Raw genomic sequence first — 22,500 nt, forward strand, 5'->3', positions numbered from 1 at the left:
TGTGTCTCTGAATATCACTCCCTCACACACATTACTTTGCCTATTACACTTCATTAATTGTTTCTGAATACCATCCATGGTCTTATCAACATTGAAAAGAGAAAGAGAAAAACTGGAGGGTCTGGCAGTTTATTTTCTTTCATTCTGTATTGTTGATACTTACACTTTTATTTAACTGCTGTGTAAGCTGACACTCTGTGACTTAGATCTTAGCTGAAAGTGGTTAATTGACCAGCTAGTTATGCTAAAGTGTAGCTACCCCCCCCCCCACACACACACACACACACAAATGAGGCATAAAAAGCCCCTCCCATTATCAGTCTCCTTTAACAAACAGCACACTCACAAATAATGTTGATAGACAGTCAAGTAACAAAGTGCAGATATATCACCAGTTTACTGCTGCTGTTGCAAGAGAAATTATACTGAATAACACCAAGAAAACTACAATCAATTACTATTTTATGTATCTAAAAAGGCTTATCCTTCCACTTTTTTAGAGTTTCTGAAAACTAGCATTACTTAAAAATGACATAATTAATGAAGGAAACTGGTTAACAAATGAAATAAACAAATACAAAAATATGCACAACTGATGTGGGGGAGTGTCTTCTGCAAGCAAAATCCTTAGTTTAATACCATTAAGTAAGTCATATTACAATGAGAGAGAGCAGGCAGAAGAGGGTAGCCCCTGCAACACCTTTCAACTGTGCCTGATTTTGCCTCAACATCTTGCTCTATTTCTCATCTTCTTTCGACTTTTCCCAGTTAGGGGTCGCCACAGTGGATCACTTGTCCGCTCATGATTGGCAGTGGAGTTTTACGGTATCGAGTTGCCAGCCCAGCACCCAACCTTCCACAGAAGGCACACATACACGCACTCATGCCTAGGGCCAATTTAGAGTGTCCAATCCACCTACAGCATGTCTTTGGGATGTGGAAGGAAACCAGAGCACCCAGAGGAAACCCAAGCGACCACAGGGAGGACATGCAGACTCCGCACAGAAGGCACCCCAGCTGAGGATCAAACCGGAGAACCTCTTGCTGTGAGGCAGCAACGCTAACCACTGCACCACCGTGGTTGCCCTATCGTGCTCTATTTCTCATAAACTTGTGATATGGGGAGAAAAAGTAGTGGATTACACATAAAGCAAAAGTAGTGGATTACACATAATAAAAACTACAGTTATTAGTGTTGTATACATCTTTTAGTTCAGAAAATGTATTTTAATTTATGTTCTCTTCTTATTCTGGCAACTTTTTCAAGTTAATATGACTGATATTTTGAAAAAAAAAACTAGAGGCAATAGTGTGAAAGCTCTGCTTCAAGAGTATTTTAATTAATAACACGTAATATGACCTAATGAATTTTTCTTCTTCTCTCAATAACATATAGGTTCATAGGTGTGTACTAGGCTAATGGCCCTGGAGCCTTTACAAGCCTAGCCCATAGGATTACCATGGCATTGTGCCACCCGACCTTAGTTCCCATTGCCTCTGTCAAGTAAAGCCACTGGAGTGATCCCTGGGGTGAATTTTCTATTTCCCATCCACTCATCAAGATTTCTTTTGAAGAGGGCCAGTGAGGTGCTCTGCTTGACATGTATGGGAAGTCTATTCCATAGCATGGGAAGTCTACTCCAGAGCATGGTCAGTCTCTGGTGTCCCTCCAGCATGCTCTGTTGATTGTTGTAATGAGGTTGAGGTATCTGGAGCATGTGGTGTGGAGGGATTGGGATTTCTTTAAATGTAGCATTTCTAACAGAGCTGGGTCAGACATGGCTTTGTAAGTCAAGCAGAGATCGCCTCTAAGTAGGCGATATGAGACAGAGAATAGTTGGATTTTTTTTAGTTTGTCCATACAGGACAAATGTTTAAGGCCTAGGATCCTCTTTGTGAGGTACTTTTGTGGCCTCTCCAGTTGTTGCAAGTGTTTAGTAAGGTACATTTATTTATTTATTTGCAGTTTGATGACTGGGGATGTCCACTGGGCTGAGAGAGCCCGTTTTCAGTGGAGGCTCAGGGAGAAAAGCTCCATGTTACAAAATTTAGATACAGATACAATATAGAAAAGAAGAACAATTTACAATTATGTTTCATGCTAGAGAGCAGGTGTAATTTCTTAGGTACATGTTACCTTTAGATACAGACACAGTATTATTAATGAACAATTTACAGTTATATTTCATGGTAGAGATCAGGTGTAAATTCTTAGGTACATGGCACAAATTTGATATTTACAATATGTACATATATGTGTGGTAGCCTATAGATCATAGCCGGAGAGGCTAGTAATCATAGCTGGAGGGGTTTAGAGGTGGAGAGAGAATTATAGGACTAGGTTGGGAGAATGCAGTTGCATTTTCTGTTAGAGTAAAGGTAGGAATGTAACTGAGATTTAAAGTTTTCAAAGTTTGCACAGGTCCTTAGAGAGGAAGGAAGAGAATTCCATTTTTTTTGCTAAGGAAAAGGATAGCAGGAGTTGACCAGCAGGGCGATTGGGTTTTTGGACACAGATTAGGTTTTGGTGAGTAGATCTGAGAGTTCTCTGAGGGGTGTAGGGGAGAAGGATTTTGCATTGAGCAGGGCACTTAGAGGGTTGAAAGATTAGTTTGTGGGCTGTGGTAATCTGAAGATAGTCTAGATCTAGATAGGTGTAGATGAAAAATACATGCCAAATGGGACATTGTACTCAATGATTGGCCTAATGAGGGAAGAGTAGAAGGAGACAATGACCTCTTTTTTCCTGGATGCAAAACACTTAGTAATGAGATGTGCCACATAGAAGGACTTTCTGACCACAGTGACAATGTGGTGGTCAAAAGAGCGGTTGCTGTCAACCTGTGTTGCCAGATCTCTTATAATGCCTTCTGTGTTCAGTGGCCCACCATCGATGTGGTATCTGCCTGGTATCTACCTAAACTGTCTACGTACATATATTGTTATTAAATGCATCTTTGTTGTACTATGATATGATGTTACTCTTAATTTTTTATTTTTTTTTTTATTTTTAGGCATTGCTACATTCCTTGTAAACAACTTAATGCTAACCAAATTTCTCAAACATATTGTTACTGCATTCTCAAAATACTGTACTTTTTGCCTTGTTGTATATATTTGTATTGTATATATTTCTCTGTTTTATACTGTTAAGTATCTTACAACTTGAATTGGTAGGTTTTCTTATTTTTAATTACTTTCATGGAGCTTTTCTCCTCGTATCTCCACTGAAAAAGGGCTTTCTGTGCCTAGTCGGACAAACCCGGTTAACAAATGTAAAAATAAATAAATATGGTGAGGTTTGATTTGGACTATATTTTTGTGTATAAATGCTACTCTGCCTGGTGGGTTGCTAGGATTTTTTTGCAAAAGTGGTTTAGTTTTGTTTACATGTAGAAGCATTAACCATTAGCGTTACCACCTGTCCCACTTTGTGAGGGACAGTCCCTCTTTGGGCAGTTGTGTCCTGCAAAAAAAAATGAAAAAATGGCAAATGTCCTGAGATTTTAGGACAAAATTATTTCCCATATTTTATGTAATAGTTGCATAAAACAGTTATTTTGTATCTGAAACATCTAAAGGTTATAATAAACAGAATAAGCAACTAAAATGCTACAAGAATAAGCTTTTATTTAGGCAAAAAGTGAATTTCTGTCCTGTACTGGCCGTGGGTATGTTTCGCCCTGCAAAATCTGACATTTGTACAAAAAATGTCCCACTTTAAGCATTTGAAAAGGTGGCAACCCTAAAAAACGTATATAAGTACATAAGGCTTAACAGAGGGTAGGAAAGAGACTAATAAAACAGAAACCATTCAGTTACTAGCCCGCATAGAGTTACATACAGTGGGGGGAAAAATCTGCACAGCACAAATTCAGCTATTTAACATGAACAAAAAAAAAGTGAATCTAGGAGGAGCGGCGACATACCTCGCAAATAGAACGTCCTGATTTGCTCATCATACTTTGGATCTGTTCTTCATACAGTTTTGTTTTTCGGGCAAACTACTGTCAAACCTCTGAAGTTTTAAGTCAGCAAATAATGACAGTTATTTGAATTTCAGACTTCATACCTGTGAAGATTGGAGGAAGATGGGCAAAGGCTGCCAGCCTAGTCAAATAGAATTTGATATATAATTCTATCAATTGTATAAATAAATGTAAAATACAGGCTTGTGTTTTTAAATGAAAGAAAACACTGTAAAATGTGAACTTCAAGATTGTTGCAACATTGCCATCTGCTGTAAGGAAAACCAAGCTAAGCATTTCAAATGTGTCTTTTGAAGTTGAAAAGATCTTATGAATCTCTTTGATGTTTTACAAGTCAGCTACACTGAGTCTGGATGAAGGTTTCATGCCCATTGTTTTAAGGTTAAAGTTAAGGGCCAGAGTTTACATCTGGAACGTGCTTTATTGCTCTGGTTTCTGCTAGAGTGTATATGTGAAATGCCTTTTATTGTTGTAGTCTCCTGAGCAGGTATTAGCTTGCTAAATAATGCAGTTTGTGGCCTGGGAACTCCAGACTAAGTGTCAAAATGATGTAATTTGGGAGGGCCTTAGAGAGCTGTTGGTTAGTGTTTAAAAACTATTGTTGAGTGAGAGATTACGAAAAGCATTTTGATCTTGGATATCTAACCCAGCACTGCTTATGCTTTATGTATGTAAGTAGGATTATAGCGCTGTGATTTCCCTTAGGAATAGTTAAACTTAGAAGAAAGTAAGACTAAGTATCATTCTTTGAAATCAGATCTTTCCTATGATATTGTTTTAAGTTTCTGTGTGATCTCTGAACTTGAGCAGCATTGTTCTGTAGTAGTTTTGTCTTGTGTTTTAATTATTTATTATTAAATATTTTAAAACCTTTACCTGTGACTGGTTTATGTAGAGATAATTTAACCTCTAAAGTACATTACATATTTACAGATTTTACTGTCTAAGTCACTCCAAATTAAGCCTTGACTGGCTAGTCATACTACCATTGGATTATAATATTTGCACAGTAATAATTGGACACCCTTTCAAGGGCCTTTTAGTAGCTGATAATTATTAGCTGGGTGGTGGCAGAAATTATTACCGTATGGTCTGGGTAATAGGGGCACAGCTGGAGAACTTGTGCCAGCCTTTTCCTTGTCGGGTCTGTGTGGTTGCATAACCTCTTCTCAAAGTGTGTGTGTGTTGTGTGAGCTACTTGGGCAGGAACACGAAGCACTGGTTGGACAGAGAGAGTACTGGAGGTTTTTGCTTGCCTGGCTAGGCTGAGACCTGGACCCTATAGCTGTGCCAGTGGGGAGTCTTATTGGGGACCTGGTGAGCAAGGGAGCAACCAGCCCCAGACTGCCTGCGATCTCTGTGTGCACTTAAAAGAAATTGTACTTTACTGTGTGTATTAGTTATCCTTTCCTCTTCTAGGAGTTTGCCCTTTCTGGTGTTAGTGGTGAGGACTGAGGCTCCTTGATTGCGGGGCCAGGGCGCGGGCGTCACAATACCCTCCAGAAAATTTGTGGAAATGCAAACTTGTTATTCAATCCCTTGTCTAAGATTGAAAGATCAATATTTAGAATCTGTCCATATTTTGGGACTTTGCCCTCCCATTTTTATGGCTTTGTCCAGATTTATTGCTGTAAGAGAATGAGAGCTATGAGCGGTGGCAATGGAGAATACTGGATCTTATAAGTTGTCAAGAATGAATATGCCAACACCACTACAACTACCGGCATAATCCCGACACTCCGAAATAAGTGAGAAGAAAAGCAAATGCACTGCTTCATCACACTTCTTGAAAGTGTTCCCTTTATTTGTTATTTTATTATATTTTGACTGATATGATAACTACATTAAAGGGTTAGCCGTGGACTTGTTCATTCCTCGCGACCTTAAATAATCAGTGATTTCTTATCCCGAGCTGTGCGAGTTTCATATACTCGCCCATTGGTGTCCGAGAATTTCTGACCCCAATTAACACATTCATGCAAACTCCAACTAACTTGCACCTTACTACCAACACGGTGAACAATAACTTTATTCTAACATAGGCTAAAATATGCTGGTTTACTTATAAAAAAATATCTTTTAATGAAGTAATAGGTTATCAGTTAAAAATTCCTAATACTGAATGTGTGACAGACCCTTTCAGTGTGGAACTTATTGGAACGTGAACTTTTTAAGACGCCAAATGAGGTACGCTCCTCAGTTATCTGCTTGTTTTTTTTTTTTTTTTGTCACAGGGCGCGGAATGATGACGTTACGCTTCCATGTGTTATGACTGACTATCTTTCGCTACTGTAGAATAGTGAAATTTGTATCATTTTGGTATAGAATTACATTCGTGTTCTTAGAACTGAAGGACCAGGTACATTAAACAAGAACCAGATTCTAAACACTTTGGTGGTAGAGAAAGAAATACACTTGACTGTGGTTAAGTTCCTTATGTTTGATTTCTACGTCGTTGTTGAGCCGCGGTAACGGGAGGTGAGTGCTGGAAAAGGCAGTAGGGTTTGCCACCCGTACTCAATGTTAGTAGTGACGCCCTGCGAAAAATGGCAACCCCCCTGAGATTTTTTGGGAAAAAGTATTTTTTAAGTTTCTTTAAATTACTATTTTATATAAAATATGTTAGCGTAATATGAAACGATGGTAAGTACTAAAACTCCAGAAGAGTGAACTTTTATTTTTGGTAAAATGATGTTCAGTACTTTTTCTGAGTTGTAGGTTTGGTTTGTCTAGCAACATCTCTTATTTCCATAAAAAAGCCTTCGTTGGGCATCTGAAAAGGTTGAAGCCCTACAGGAGAGACTATATTTGGACAGCCTCCTTTTTAGAGAGTATTAAAGTAAAGTATGATTCTTGCCTCTTTCAGAGTGGCAACAGATTCAACAAATAAGATGCTACCTGTTTTCCAGTAACAGCAGTCAGAAAATGCCATCTAGAATTGTTTTAAGTTCTTTGCAAAACACAATATTTTACAAGTTTCCTTTATTAAATTGTGTTTGTTGTCATATTTTTAATCCTCAAGCACCTTTATTGAGTTGTGTGAGTCGTGACCTAGGCAAAGTTATATTCATATAAAAGTAATCAAAGTATATTGGTTTTGTACATTACCCCACCATATGTGCAGTAGCTAGGACCGCCCAAACCCCTCCCGCTACTGTCCGTTTCCCTGTAATTGCTAGTTTTACTGAGAATAAACATAAGATAGGGTGGCCACGGTGGTGCAGTGGTTAGCGTTGCTGCCTCACAGCAAGAGGTTCTCCAGTTCGATCCTCTGCTGGGGTGCCTTCTGTGCAGAGTCTGCATGTCCTCCCTGTGGTCACGTGGGTTTCCTCCGGGTGCTCCGGTTTCCTCCCTCCCACATCCCAAAGACATGCAGTAGGTGGATTGGACACACTAAATTGGCCTTGGGTGTGAGTGTGTTCGCCTTCTGTGGAAGGTTGGGTGCCGGGCTGGCAACTCGACACTGTAAAACTCCACTGCCATTCATGAGCGGAAAGGTGATCCGCTGTGGCGACCCCTAACCGGGAAAAGCCGAAAGAAGACTGTGAATAAACATAAGATACCCAACGTCACCAAATACAATATGGAAAACAGTGTAGTTGAATGTACCCGCTGCTGCGTGTGCGCTTTATCTATTCTATATAACAACATACACCTAAACTGTTTGTAGTCCTCTGTGCAGGAACGTACATGGCAGTTCTCTTTTCTTGCATTGTTTTAATTATTACTGTTTCTTAGCTGTTTGACATCCAGTACTTATTAGCGGTGCCACTCCCTGTATGACAGAATTTTCCATGTCATTCTGTTGGTCTGCAGATATGTATTTTTCAAAATGTTTTTTTTTTTTTTTTGTAATGTTTGACTGCATTTATTTCGGGGGGACAGTGGATTGCGGTAACTAAGATAAGAGAGGTACAAACGTTTAACGTACACTTCCAGTTGTTAACAGTGACATGCACTTCTTAATCTTTTAATGCCAAAAATCTGAACAAAGCCCAATAGAATGGGGGGGGGGGGCAAACTACCAAATATAGGGAGAGAGTTTAAGTACTTTTAAGTACTGCGTTTATAAACTTAGAAAGCTGCCAACTTTACAAGTTTTATGTTAGCATGTATTTCAAAAGTATGCAAACTGCGAAACCAAAATGTGTCATTATTTACTGACTTCCATGTTCAGTAAGAAAGGTAGGGGTGCAGGGGGGCTTACCCCCTACAAAAGCAAATTAAAGCACAACATTAGGATGGGGGTGTAAAGTACTGTGTACATACTGGCCTTCAGTCCCACTAATACTTGAACCTGTCCTTAATATCTCTTATTTGAAGGACACACAATAACCAGCTTGGAATGGCCGTATTTCAAAAATGGCAACATTGTGTCTTCTGTATATCGAAAAAATAAAAATTTTGGAGGGGGGGGGGCAACATACAGTCACAGATGGAATATTCAGAATGAATATTCATCTGGTCGCTGGATAACCTGCATGGTTTGTCACTCTGCTGTATTTTGCATGCAACCTCACACGGGCTTGCCCTGTCAGGACTGCAGGCCACGCCCATTCCTGCACGAAAATGGCGGTGGGGTAATGTTCTAATACAAAGCCAGTATATTAACATAGCAAGTGTTATACTTCACATATATTACAGAGTATCATATAAAGTAAGCAACATTGCATACATTATTCAATTCCTGCCTTTAAGCAAGAAACATCTTTATTAAGCCATCACTTCCTTCATAGGCAATCATATAAATGAAAACAAACCACACCAACGCAATACTAGTTGCAAGCTTTTTACATCACAAACCATGCTGACACACTCCCTGTTGCAAACATTATAATTCAATTATAATTTACCCAGTCTTTCTCACTCAAACATTACATAGCTCATTTAACTCCTGCCACCTTTTAACCCTCATTCTTCCGTTCTATGTATTATTTCCACAATTCCCAATTTTTTCGTTGTAGTTTGCTCCTACCCTTGTCTAAAGATCTCAATTCCAGTTGTTGTATCTCTGTTACTTATTCACTACTTCCATTATAGTTGGTTTAGATTTAGATTTTCTAGTAATTGCTTTTTTTTGCAGCCACCATTATTAGTCTTACCATGTCTAGGCAATTCCAATTCAGTGTCATAGCTCAGAAAAATCATCTCCCACATCAGACCAGTCTGCCCACCCAACCTCTCCAGTAGTGCATCCTACGGGGAATCCTTAAAGTCTGCCAAGTCACCACGCTCCCAGAAAATATGTTCCCAATTACCTATTTCTTTTACTGCACACATCCAGCATTTGCTGTCTGCCTGAGGAAAAATTCTCTGGAGTCTACTTGGGGTATAAAAACGTCTGTAAACATTTCCAGGCAAATATAAATCTTCTAGATTTTGTTGCGTATTTGGGAGACATAAATATATCCTCTTTCTTTCTTTGTGAATTGCTTATCCAGTCTCTCTTCCCAATCCTTTCTAACCTCATCTGATTCTTATAGTTATCATAGAATATTTTATATGTTGTACTAATTATTACTTTTTAATGGCAGCTTCTGTTCTAGATTCTTTTAAAAACTTTGTCAGAGCTGGTCTTTCACTTAGGACCCCCCTGCTTGTTTCTCTTTGTCTGTACTCTGATATCAGTCCCTGATAGCATAGCTTCGGTGGTGCAGCAGTAGCGTTGTTGCCTCACAGCAAGAGGTTCTCCCATTTGATTCTCTGCTGGAGTGCCTTGTGTGTGGAGTCTGCATGTCCTCCCCGTGGTAGAGTGGCATTCGAAAGACGTGTGAATGGGCATCGGGCTGGCACCTCAGCACCATAAAAATCTGATGCCAATCATTAGCGGACCGGAGTTCTGCTGTGGCGACCCCTAACCAGGGAAAGCCGAAAGAAGATCATCAATCCCTGATAGGGAAGGCAATCTCTAACCTGCAGTCCAAATAAATTATTGGCGTCTTCCCATTCTATTGTCTTTCCCAGTCTAGTTATTTGCTCCAAGTACCTTGGTGCCTTTGCCAGTTTTCTACAATAAATTCCAGCACTCCCTTGCCTGTTGTCTGTTTCCCTAATTGCAGTCATCCCTATTGGCAGAATCTCATTTCTCCATTCCCTTGTTGGTTTAGTTCTTAGAATAATTTCTTCTATTTTATGGATATTATAATCTGTATGATATTGTTATTCTCCTTAAAGGCCTGCATCTAAAATCCCAGTCTATCCTTGTTTCTTGAGCTTCCGCCCATTTCATCATCATCCCTTTCCACTTTGAATTATAGTTTTCTGCTTGTGCTGTGTATAGGAGTCTTAACTGTGTAGCTCTGATGTACTCCTTCAAGTTGGGTAGTCCCTCTCTACCCTATTCTACTGGAAGAATCAGTTTATCCCACTTGACTCTTGCTGTCTTCCCCTCCAAGATAAAATCCTTCAGCTCTTTATTAATTGCTATCCACAACTTCTGGTTGATAAAAATATGCCTGACCTGCGTATAAGACTAAAGGGACTAAAAACATTTTTAACTGCTTGCATCTTGTTATCCATATCCACATAACTAAGCTTAAATTTTCTCAGTTTTTATATTGTCTTTTGAGTTTTTTTCCACACATCCTTAGCTGCCACACTAGAATCATTTTAATCCATTCTCCTAAATACTTCATTTTATCATATCCCTATAAATGTGATATTTCTGAACCAGTTCATGTGTGGGTACGTAATTTACCACTATTGCCTTTGTTTTAGCTTCATTAATTTTGTCTCCTGAAAAAATCTTAAACTGTTTCAAAATGTTCCACAACACTGTAATGTTTTTTTTTCTGGTTTTGTCAGGTATATAATTTATATCATCTGCAAATAAAGCCAGCTTTTCTTGGCTACCATACCAATTATATCCTTGAATTTCTGAGTCCCTTTTTTTTGCTAATGGTTTTAAATATAATGCAAATAAAGGGAAATGGGACACCCCTGCCTGCCTCCTCTGCTCATGCAGAAATCATCAGAGGGGACCCTACCCACTTTAATTTTCACCTCCTATCCATCGTATATTCTCCTAGTCAACCTTCTGTGTTTTTTCAGGAAATGCAAATGCTTCCATTGCCATGGTCATAAAGTTCCAACTTACTCTGTCAAATGCTTTCTCTGTATCAAGACCCACCAACAACAATGGCATTTTCTTTCATTCTACTTCCCTCTGGATCATCAGTGTTCCGTTAATATTGTCAAATGTTTGCTGTTTGCCTCCCCCCTCCACAAAACTACACTGATCCGTATCTATCAGTTTTGGCATTACCTTTGCAATTCTTTTAGTCATGAACACTTTATAATCATGGTCTTGTATTGAAATGGGCCTGTATGAAGCTGGATGTGATGGATCTTTATCCTCTTTAGGTATTACAGCTACCACTTCTTTCTTCCAGGAAAGCGGTACTTCTCCTTTTCTTAAGATACTGTTAAATGATAACTTCCCGATCTTTATCAATTTTTTCCTCCTAGCTTCCAAACTTCCACAAGAATACCATCTTTTCCTGGAGACTTTCCTGTAGATTGGTTATACATCACAATTTTTATCTCCTCTCTCCTAACTGGTAGTAATTGAGCTTTATCTACCTCTAACCTTGGCATATTTAATGCTTCCATAAACATTTCAATTTGTATCTTTACTTGATTTTCATATTTCTCTGCTTTATAGAGAGGCGTACAGAATTTCCGAAAGGATCTCTTGTTACCTTCATTGTTATAGGATCCCTAAGTTTGGCAACAGCCCTTTCTGCTTTATGTTGCCTGAGTCTTTGTGCTAAATGTTTTTGTGCTCTAGTGTATTATCAAAAAACAGTTGCTTAACAGCAGTTGTTCTAAGCTTGTGTGTATTATCAAGGTAATCCCTTATTTTCTGCCTAGCATTCTGCAGTTGATCCTCCTCTTGTTCTGTGAAATTCCCCCTATTCAGCAATACTTTAACATTTGCCAGTCCCTCTAAATAATTCTTCTTAACCATAGCTCCATTTCTTTTATTTCCACCCTATTTTTAAACTCCACTTTAATATTATCCACTCCCTAGCTATATTTACACAAGAAATTTCTGTCCTAACAGCTCCTGAATAATCTCCACTACCCATTCCTTAAATTCCTCTTCAACAGATAGGTGGGAAAGCACCAATGTCTCATTTCATTACCATGTGCTTTTATTTTAGCTATTATTGGTGCATGGTCTGAAATAGCTTTTGGGTGAGTGTCAAGACTTTCAATTAAATGCACGTGCTCTTGTGAAATGTTCATTCTGTCTAGTCCAGTTTTTGTATCTTGGGGAATAATAAGCAAATTCACTCTGAAGTCCTGTTACTGAATTCACATCTTCACTGCCAAATATTTTTCATTACTTTCTTTAAAAATCTACTTTCATTTGTTATATTTTCCCTTCTGCCCCCCCGACACATCATCTCTGCTGCAAACCAAATTCCATTCACCACCTGTCAGTAATATTCCTTGCTGTAAACTGATTATTTCTCCCAGAAATTTCTTAAGATCAGTTGTAGTAGTTTTAGATTCATCCTCCCTTGCCAGTAGCCCCCTATTGCTGCAGATCTGCCATTATCTTTTTTTATCTTCTGTCACTATTGGAGCCCCTCTTGCAGTTAATATAAGTACTCCTCTTTTCTTTTGTCCTAGGTATTCTGCTGAATAACCATCCTGAAAACCCTTCTTTATAAAATTCCCATGTTCATTTATTTCTAATTGTGCCTCCTGTAACATAGCTGTTTACATTCTACATTTTAATATAGTTCACTACTCTTTTTTTTCTTTGTATTTATCTGTGAAGCAGTTTACATTTAAAGACAGCATCTTTGTATTAAGTTGTTGTTCCCACCTTTTATGTCTAACACATTTTTTGTTAAATGTCTAGTTCAAGCTTTTGTGTTACATGCATACCCTGTTTGGCAGGTTGAACTGTAAAAAAAAAAAAAAAAGCCCAATACCTCCCTAAAACTTAACTCAATACTAACACATAAAACTTATGTACTCCTTAAGATATTGAAGTTGTACCCTCCTAATAGGAACAAAAGTCCCAAACTGACAGCCACACACTCTGACTTGAGTTAATCTAAAAGAAAGAAGCATGGTGCAGCCTGTGCTTTTACTAAGTGCTTATTGGTTTTGTCTTATCTTTATAGCTCTCCCAGCTGGGGGAAAAAACACAATGCTTTCAGAGAACATTATCTACCTTGGGGAAAACCCTGAATGCTTTCATAGCATTTCTTGCCAATTTCTCTCTTCTTTTTTTCCTTCTGCCAATCACTCTCTACCAGACTGTAGCCAGGTTTTCTTTATCAGATTGTCTCCATGGAGACATAAGAACCAGGCAGCCAAATTTCTCTATCAGATTGTTTCCATGGAAACATGAATACCAGCTTGCAGAATTGTTACCGAGCATACATGTATTTGTTAGAAAAAAGCCTCATAATAGTCATTGTTTTTTATTTACTTGCTGTCTCTTAAAATTTGTTACTAAATCAGTGTAAATCCATTCTCCCGTGCAAGAATGAGAAAACAAGCACATTATTTTTTTCTTTTGTCATGCATTTTAACCAGGCTTTTTTTTGCAGTGCCTATATTTCTTAAAACTGAACAAGAAAAAGAGAGAAGGGAGAAAGGAAAAAAAAGTAGCACCTGATTACAATCCCATTACACAAAAAAAAAAAAAAAAAATACTGAAAAGACTTAAAGCAATCAAGGAAAAACCACATGCCACAAAACTGGTACTTATTTAAGAAAACAAATATTTCCTTATAGTTAACTTTCTCCCTCCTCTTCCCCTTCCCAAAGCACTTTTCCGAACATTAATGACATGAAGTAGAGCATATGCTTTAGAGTCTCCCACAAGTCCAACATATTCTGAAAATGTCCATTATTTCCTCCATATTTTCTTGTTCTATTTCGCAAATATAATTATTGCATTGTAATCCAATATTAAGTACAGGTTTTATCACTGTTTCATCTCCAAAATCCTGTTTCTGCTTCATTTCCAAAGTACTGTTGATTCTTTTGGTCAACTCTAATGCTCCCGTCCCCCTCTCCAACATTTGCAGTTGAAAATTTGGAAAGGTTTCATAGGTACAGTCCCTCTGTGGCCTTTATTACCAAAAGAACATGAAGCAGATGGTCCTTCTGTTTCACAGCTTACTTTTTGTTGGACAAACTTTTGTATTTCCTCCTTAGCATGTATTTCATCAAAAAAAGATTTTGTTCTTGCAGGCAATAACCTTGAAGACAACTGGGTACAGCAGTTTGAATTTCATGCTTGCATCTCAACATTCCCTAAATAGTGGAGTGCATTTGCTCCTCTTCTGTCTGGTGTACAGTGAGTAATCATTCTCCACAAATACTCTGCTGTCTCCCACTTTTAGTACTTTGTCCTTCTGCCACAGTTTTGTCAGAATCAACTCCTGCTGGTAGGATTGATCTTTACTACTAAAGGTCCAGGTTGCTTTCTTACAGCAAGGTTTGGAGCATACACACAATGTGCCTTTTCAACTAATAACTCCTGCTGTGGAATACCAGTCGATTTGCTTATTTATGCTTTCATAAAATTAATGCAGTCTGTTCCTTCCAGCTTTTGGTATAGCTGAAAATAGTTTTCCCTATATTCCCTGTCCTCTAATTCTATTATTTTTTTTAAATATCTCTTCCTGAGCAGTCTTGATTTAGCCAGCGTTTTTTCTTAATTATCGACCTCTGTTTTTTGTCTCTTCTTGTTTTGTGTTGCTATACTCCATCAGTGTTTGACCAGATCTGTCAGCAGTTGTCATATCCTCCTGTAGGTTATTGGAAGTCATGTCTGAAGGTTGCATTGCCTTTTGTTAAACAGATGCAGAACTTTCCCCAGTCAGTGTTTCTTCCTCAATTTTTGTAGCTGATTTTTTGCCAGGTCTTCTGTATTTCTTTATTCCTGGCATCCAGGCAGTGCACCTACTATCTAATTACTGAAATGTACCCATAAACACAAGTCTACTGGTCTCTGCTGAGTTTCTATTTTCATACTGGGAGAGCTAGAAATAAGCTGATGTTCATCATGTTTCACTGTTGCAGTCATTACACTTGGGTTATCCTGCTGGCAGGCTACCCGCAGTCGGCCTGAATTCCAAAGTCCTGGTCCTGCGTCGGTTGCTGTCGCCTATTCCCTGACGTCAATGCGTCGGGTATAAAGGATGCAGCCAACGCCATTTTCTTCAGTCTTTCTTGCCGTGCGGTGCCCGAAGGAAAAGCAGTTCGCAAGTGCCGGTCAGCCGACTCCTGAGATTTTCGAAATTGAATTTCAGAACTGAAGTCTTCAATAAAGCTAAGTACCCCGTTGGGGAAACTTTTTCTTGCTCCAGACCGATGTCAGTAAAAGTTAACAATTGTATTACTTGTGGGAAGCAAATACCTCATAAGGATTTTCACTCTTACTGTATTCCTTGCCTAGGCCCCGACCACGACATTGGTAGTTGTCGGTTTTGCGCTAGATTCAACCAACGCACTATTAAGCATCTGTTCGATTTCACTTTACATTACTTTGGCTGAAGGTTATATAATGCCGTCGGAACAACCGACGACCGGAATTCATAAAAAGCGCAAGGACAAAGAAAATGACAGGCATCGGAGGTCCAAAACCGACAACAAAGCCTCTTCTAGGCCAGTCGCCGGTTCTCAGTGAGGTGCTTTCGCAGCCCCTGACAGCCGCTACCTCAGAGCCACAGGCCGCCTCCGACTTCCACGTGGAGATAACTAGGCCTCTGGAAACTCAAGGTATTGGGCCTACGGAGACTACTCCCTCAGATGGGTCGGAGCCGCTGAGCAGGCATCGGCTTCTGAGGGTGTTTTCAGACCTACACAGCTTACTATCAGGACTACTTCAGCAGCCAAGACAAAGTGTAAAACACCTATAAAGACAAAGAAACAAGTACAGCATTCACCTGGACAGTCATCCATGCCAAAGAAACAGATGCTTAAAATGGTGGAGGACTTAATTATTCTGAACCCCCTCGTGATAAAAGGCCTAGGCAAGATACTGACTGATTCCTCTGACCAGGTTTCTATTTCCTCTGATTCTTCTTCAGAACAGGGATATTCTCTTCCTCCATATGAGGACTCTGACACTGAAGAATCTATCCCTTCAGCCTGTCCTCCTGAGGATTACTAACCCGGCACACCATGATTGAGCATTTTTCCAGTGGGAGAGCCAGGATTATTCAGAATCCAAGAAAAGGCTCAAAGACTTTATTTTACTGCCTCAGCACATGCCCCTTGCTGTTCCCCCTGTATTAGATATTGTTGATTATGTTTTTTCTGAATCCAGTTTGTCTACTGATTCTTTACCACCTGTACCAGTTAAGCTAGATAGGTACTACAGGGTCCCATATTCTCATAAATTTCTTTATAAAAACCCTGCTGCTGACCCAGAAACAATTTCTCAGGGTCCCAAAGGGGTTAAGGCTTCCACTGCAAAAAACCCTGTTCCCTCTGATAGGGATTCTAGAGCACTGGACAGATTGGGGGGGGGGGGATCTACACCTCTGCTACTTTAGCTGTAAGGGCTTTAAACTGCCAGTTTCACATGCTTAAATATCAACAATACCTAATGTCTTTGCTAAAACGGAAAATGCTTACAAGCTCAGAATGTTCTGAAAATAAGGAAATGCAGGATTTATTGCATGCAGCTGAACAAGTGGGAAAGCATACTTTGCAATGTGGTTTTGATTCATTAGAGGCTTCTTGCAGAGTCGCAGTTGCAGGTTCTGTCATTCGAAGGCATGCTTGGTTAAAAGAACAAAGTTTACCTGATCATGTTAAAGCAAAATTGTTGGATGCTCCATTACAACATGATACTTTGTTTGGTGTTAAGGCAGAAGAGGTGTTAAAGAAAATGGAGGATAAAGCAAAATCAATGCAGACAGTAAAGGATTTCTTACAGGTTCAACCACCCAGATTTAGCAGGAACTGGCCTTCTAAAAATTGGTCCTTTCCAGTGTCAGACAGGCCACAAAGAGGCAGATACAGATGCCTAAGAGGCAGATCTCAGCCCCAAGGCTCATACAGACCCAAGCAATGGGGTGCTTCAGCCCCCAAAAGCGGAGAAGACAAATCACAACCTTATAGGAAACAGTCCCAATGACTTTCCTCTACCAATGCCAAGCTCTTACCTTTTGGCAGCTCCCTTAGGGGGAAAACTAGCACTTTTCTCACAAAATTGGCACATGATCACCCAGGACAAATGGGTAATGAATATTGTTTCCCAGGGTTACAGGTTCCACTTTCACACCCTACCAAGGTCAAAAGGTATGCCGGACCTGCCATACAATCAATGGGCAGAGGCACAAAAACAAATTTCTGCTCTCATGGACATGAGGGCCATCCAAAAAGTACCACAGCAAGAGTAGGGACAAGGATTTTACTCAAGACTTTTCTTGGTACCCAGAAAGGACAAAGTTTGGAGACCAATACTGGGCCTGTCTACTTTAAATACGTTCCTGGACGTTCCAAAATGCAAAATGTTGACACTGCAGCAACTTCTACCCATGCTGGGCAAGAGGGCTTGGCTAGTTACCTTGGACCTCAGAGGCATACCTGCATGTCCCAATCAGACAATATTGCAGAAGATACCTCAGATTCATAGCTGGCTCAATGCATTACCAATTCTCTGCACTGCCCTTTGGCTTATCTACTGTGCCCAGGGTCTTCACAAAATGCCTGGCACCAGTAATTGCATTTTGCAAACAAAAAGGAATTCATATATATCCCTACTTGGACGACTGCCTTATTCAAGCGGACAGCAAGGACATTCTACTAAAGTATCTGGCGTTTGTAAAGAGATTACAAATTTGCCTAGGGTACACAGTAAACGAAAAGAAATCAAAACTAATGCCTTCTCAAGAGATGATATTCCTGGGTGCAAGCTTAAAATACAACTGCCCAGATGGCTTATCTCATGCCAGACAGACAAAGGCAACTGACTCGTTACTTTCAAATGATGGCAACAAAGACCCAGCTAACTGCAAGAAAAATTCTGCAGGCTTTGGGCTTCATGGCATCCTGCATCCTGATAATTCCATATGCAAGACTGCATATGAGGAAGCTACAATGGTATCTAAAAAGTGTTTAGACTCAACATTGCCACAGCCTGGAAGCAATAATTACTCTCATTCCCTGCCTGCAACAAGAGTTTCGGTGGTGGGCACTGGCCTGTCATCACAACAAGGGACAGCCTTTCACTTTACCCACAGCCAGGCAGACACTAGCAACAGATGCATTGGATTATGCCTGGGGAGCACACATGGCAGGAAAATGTATACAGAGCAAGTGGCCCACAGACCAAATGCATCTTCATATCAATCAAAAAGAGATGCTAGCGGTCCAGAATGCCCTGACAGCCTTCAAGGATCTACTACATCCAGGACGACTATTTCTAAAGACGGATAATACTACAGTCATGTGGTACATAAACAAGTAAGGAGGCACACATTCCTACCCCCTGTGCAGGCAAGCCATGACTTTGTGGAACACAGCACTAGCCTATCAAGTACATCTGCAGGCACAATTCCTGCCAGGAAAGAAAAATACTCTGGCAGACGAACTAAGCAGAAACCTCATGGACCCTCACGAGTGTAAACTAGATCCACAAGTCTTCAGCATGATAACAAAGAAATGGGGATGCCCAGACATAGATCTATTTGCCTCCCCTCACAACTGCATGGAAGGTGGACGCAATATCATTCAGCTGGAAAAGCCTAACAGTTTATGCCTATCCACCACTACCTCTACTACCCAAGGTACTCCTAAAAGTCAGACAAAAGAAACCAAAAATGATTCTGATTGCCCCAGACTGGCCACGCCAGCACTGGTACCCAGTCCTAAAGAACTTGTCTCAAGGGCCAGCCTGAACTTTACCTCAAATTCCTCATCTGCTGACCCAACAAAACTATCAGATTCTGCACAGCCAACTCAGAACCTTAAATCTGGCTGTATGGCGAATAATATAGCCACTCAGAGCACACCTCTCTCTAAAGCAGTTATGGATGTCATTTTGGAAGCCAGGAGGCCAGCACCAGGAAATCTTATGCAGAAATGGAAGAGATTCTGTGCTTGGAACCAGGCGCGAGGACTTGAACCGCTTGTTCCTAATTCCTCAGATTTTACAATACCTAACTGAGATGCTGGACAAAGGCCTATCCTTCTCATCAATTAAGATCCATGCCTCTGCCATTTCAGCTCATTACAATACGGAACATCCTATTTTCTCTCATCCACTACTAAGATAGTACCTCAGAGGGGCAAAAAACATAAGACCCCCAAGGAGAGCACTAATACCAACATGGGACCTCAACTTTGTATTGGAAAAGCTCACACTGCCTCCTTTTGAGCCAGCTAATACAGCCGAGATAAAATTCTTATCATGGAAAGCTGCTCTGCTCCTAGCAATAACTTCAGCAAGAAGAGTCTCAGAGTTGCAGGCATTAATGGCAGTGGAACCTTATCATTTTTCATCCGGACAGGGTTTCTCTAAGGACAAACCCGACATTTATGCCAAAGGTGATATCTAGTGTGGCTCTTAACCAAACCATTAATTTACCAACCTTTTATCCAAATCCCCAGAATAAAGGGGAGAGACTTCTGCACTCTTTGGACATACACAGGCAGCTACGCTTCTACTTGGATAAAACAACGGCTTTCAGAAAAACTGAGCAACTTTTTGTGGTATATGTAGGAGGATCACAAGGAAAGGCTATTTCAAAGCAGACTATTTCAAAATGGATAGGACACTGCATTCGTTTCTGCTATCCACATCATGGCAAATCAGTGCCTAAGAATATTAGGCCACATTCTACCAGGGCAGCAGCCACATCAGCAGCCTTTCTCAGAGGAGTACCAACCAAGGAAATTTTGGAGGCTGAAACTTGGAGTTCACTGCACGCTTTTGCCAAGCACCATCACTTGCATCTTTACTCTAAATCCAGAGCTGGCTTTGCCACTGCAGTTCTGCAGGGCCTCACAGCCACTCCTAATCCTATTTAGGCGCAGCCGCCCAACTTCAGCTTTGGGATTCAACCCAAGTCTAATGACTGCAACAGTGAAACACGATGAACATAGTACAGTTGTGTACCTACCATAAATGTAGATGTTCGAGTGTATTCACTGTTGCAGTCCAGGTTACCCTCCCACCATCCTCCTTTCATTGCTGGGACTTATCTGTACTTCTCTATTCTATACAACCTATGTGGTGTTTTTGCTTGTAGAGGAAGATAATGTTTTTGTTAGTGCATGCCTTTTTATTTGCAAATTTTTAGCCTGCCCTTTTGGGGGCACCTGACATCTGGGGCAAGAAAAACTGAAGAAAATGGCGTCGGCTGCATCTTTTATACCCCTGGTGCACTGACATCAGGGAAGAGGCGACAGCAACTGACACCGGACCAGGACTTTGGAATTCAGGCCGACTGTGGGTTGCTTGCCAGCAGGATAACCCAAGTGTAATGACTGCAACAGTGAATACACATGGTAGGTACACAACTGTACTTTACTCAGTGTGCAACCATCTTGGAAGTCCTTTGTTTATTTTCATCTTGAGCTACTACATGCCTTACAGATGGCGGTCCCAAACAGTGTGCTTCATTCTGTAACTGAGTAGGTTTCCAACTACTAAATGTCCAAAACAAATAAAAGCATGAAGGGCTTGGTACCAAAAAGAGCCATAAATGTCACGTTTCCACAGCATGTGAACCATTAACTGAGTCGTATGCCTGTACAGAAAAGTACTGTGCCAGCACTTTGTTCCAGGCACTTTTTCAGTTACTTTAGTATCGAGCTAGAGATATCAAATCAGTTCCATTTTGCTGCACTAAAGTGAAGTCAGGATTCCAAAAGCATATGAAACCATCACATTCTTCGAGTTGCAGCTCTCATAACATGCTGACGGTCTGTATTGGCTGGTGAGGGAGGAAATACTGAAATCTGAAAAATCATAATTTAAAGGGGCCACCCAGAAAGAAATTTGACAGTAACAAAGAAAAAAAAAACAGCATTTATCTTGAAATGCTGGAAAGTTGAGAGGAATAGGTGTGTTTGGAGGTGTAGTAGTAGTATGTTCATAGTGGGTAGTCACATATTCTGATAACATTGTAGTTTGTGTTTAAAAAATATTGTAGTTATTGTTCTAACATAGCTATTCTTTAAACATCATATCTGTATAAAAAATATAATGGTGTGTAAGGGAGATTGAGTAGTTTTTTTACTTCCATACTCTCTGTTTGCAGAAGTAAAACCCACTGCAGACAGCCCTCTGGGTGGCACAAATATAATTTCTGCATTTGGCTTGATAATTGTAAATGCATATCATGGTGTACAAAGTAGTATCAGTGTTCTGCATCAGCAGTTGTTTTTGGATTTTCCTTAGAATGTGTGCACACGTCTTCTCTGTCCTACAGTAGTGTGGCATTCTATTTAGAACTGGTTGTCTGTCTTAATCCTACTTGTCAGAAAAATATGTATTGGTGTATGCATTAGTTATATTAAAGCTTGAAAAGGGTTAACACATTTATTCTATTTCACACTGCATAAATCTGTATGAATTGCAGAAAGCTTTCTAACCTTGAATTGTCATGAAATATGCGTAGCTATTGCTTATGCTTTGGAAACTTACAAGGAAGCAGATAATTTCTGCTTGTGTCAGGAAAATAATGAATAGAACAATACCACTTGTATTAACGTTAGCTTGTGCTGTGAGAAAATACACAGCTGCAGAAGCTATAGATAATCAGAACAAGGACTGCTTGAAAATATGAACTGCAATCAGCATATGCTTGTGCCTAAGTTACAGAAGTACCTTGAAATGTAACACATGTATTAGGACTATACAATAGAAGCTTGTAATGGGCTAGGACCCACCAAGGCCAGGTTGTATTTCTCAAAATGTTTTTCATAAATCCAGTCATGTCAGCAGAAAATCTGAGTAACATCTGCTGTAAAACAATACTGAAAGTTGTGTTTGATTATGTCAGCCATAAAAGGCCATGTCTTGTAGAATAGTATAAGAATAGCATACTTCCTGTTAGTAGTTGGGCAAAATCCTGTATTTGCATGTTTTTGTCTCCTTGCAGCAAGTTATTAAATGTGCCTTAACTGAACCTTACCTGTATTGGTCTTTGAAGTTTTTTCCTTTGACACTACTGTTTGTCAGTATTGTGTTGTGGCCTCTGTACCTTGCCATATTCGAGTTTGTCTAGACAGAAAATCCCTGCTATGTTAAAAAAAAAAAAACAAAAGAAAATTCATGCTATGTAGTACTCTACCGTTTTCTAGAAAAAGAAAAAAAAAGACCACATAGACTTGGTCACATATTTAATTTGTGTCTTTGCTACGTATCCTGATGGGCATTGCAAGTTGCATGGATTTAGAAGCGCGAATGATCATTCTTTGAGATATATTCATTGCACTTTAGTACCAAAGGATGGTTTGCAGTTTGGAACTTCCATCTTTTTTTTCCAGACAAAAGCTGACATTGTCTTTCACT

The 22,500-nt window shown here is 39.8% G+C and overlaps 1 protein-coding gene across 3 annotated transcripts in view; it reads left to right on the top strand.

The window, feature by feature from the left end:
* Nucleotides 1-22,500, top strand: part of CCDC86 (coiled-coil domain containing 86) — a 165,925-nt gene that overhangs the window by 12,712 nt on the left and 130,713 nt on the right. Inside the window, exon 1 of one of the 3 annotated variants that reach the window (XM_044084049.1) lies at nt 6,229-6,467. The exons of 1 other annotated variant lie outside the window; for it this stretch is intronic. The gene's annotated coding sequence lies outside the window, so the exon portion shown is untranslated. Of the gene's footprint in view, nt 1-6,228; nt 6,468-22,500 lie in introns of those variants that run through there. One more of the 3 variants, XM_044084050.1, reaches the window with a different exon arrangement.

Source organism: Protopterus annectens, chromosome 9.part0, assembly GCF_019279795.1.
Source record: "Protopterus annectens isolate FY-2018-M chromosome 9.part0, PAN1.0, whole genome shotgun sequence".
Classification (NCBI taxonomy): Eukaryota; Metazoa; Chordata; order Ceratodontiformes; family Protopteridae; genus Protopterus; species Protopterus annectens.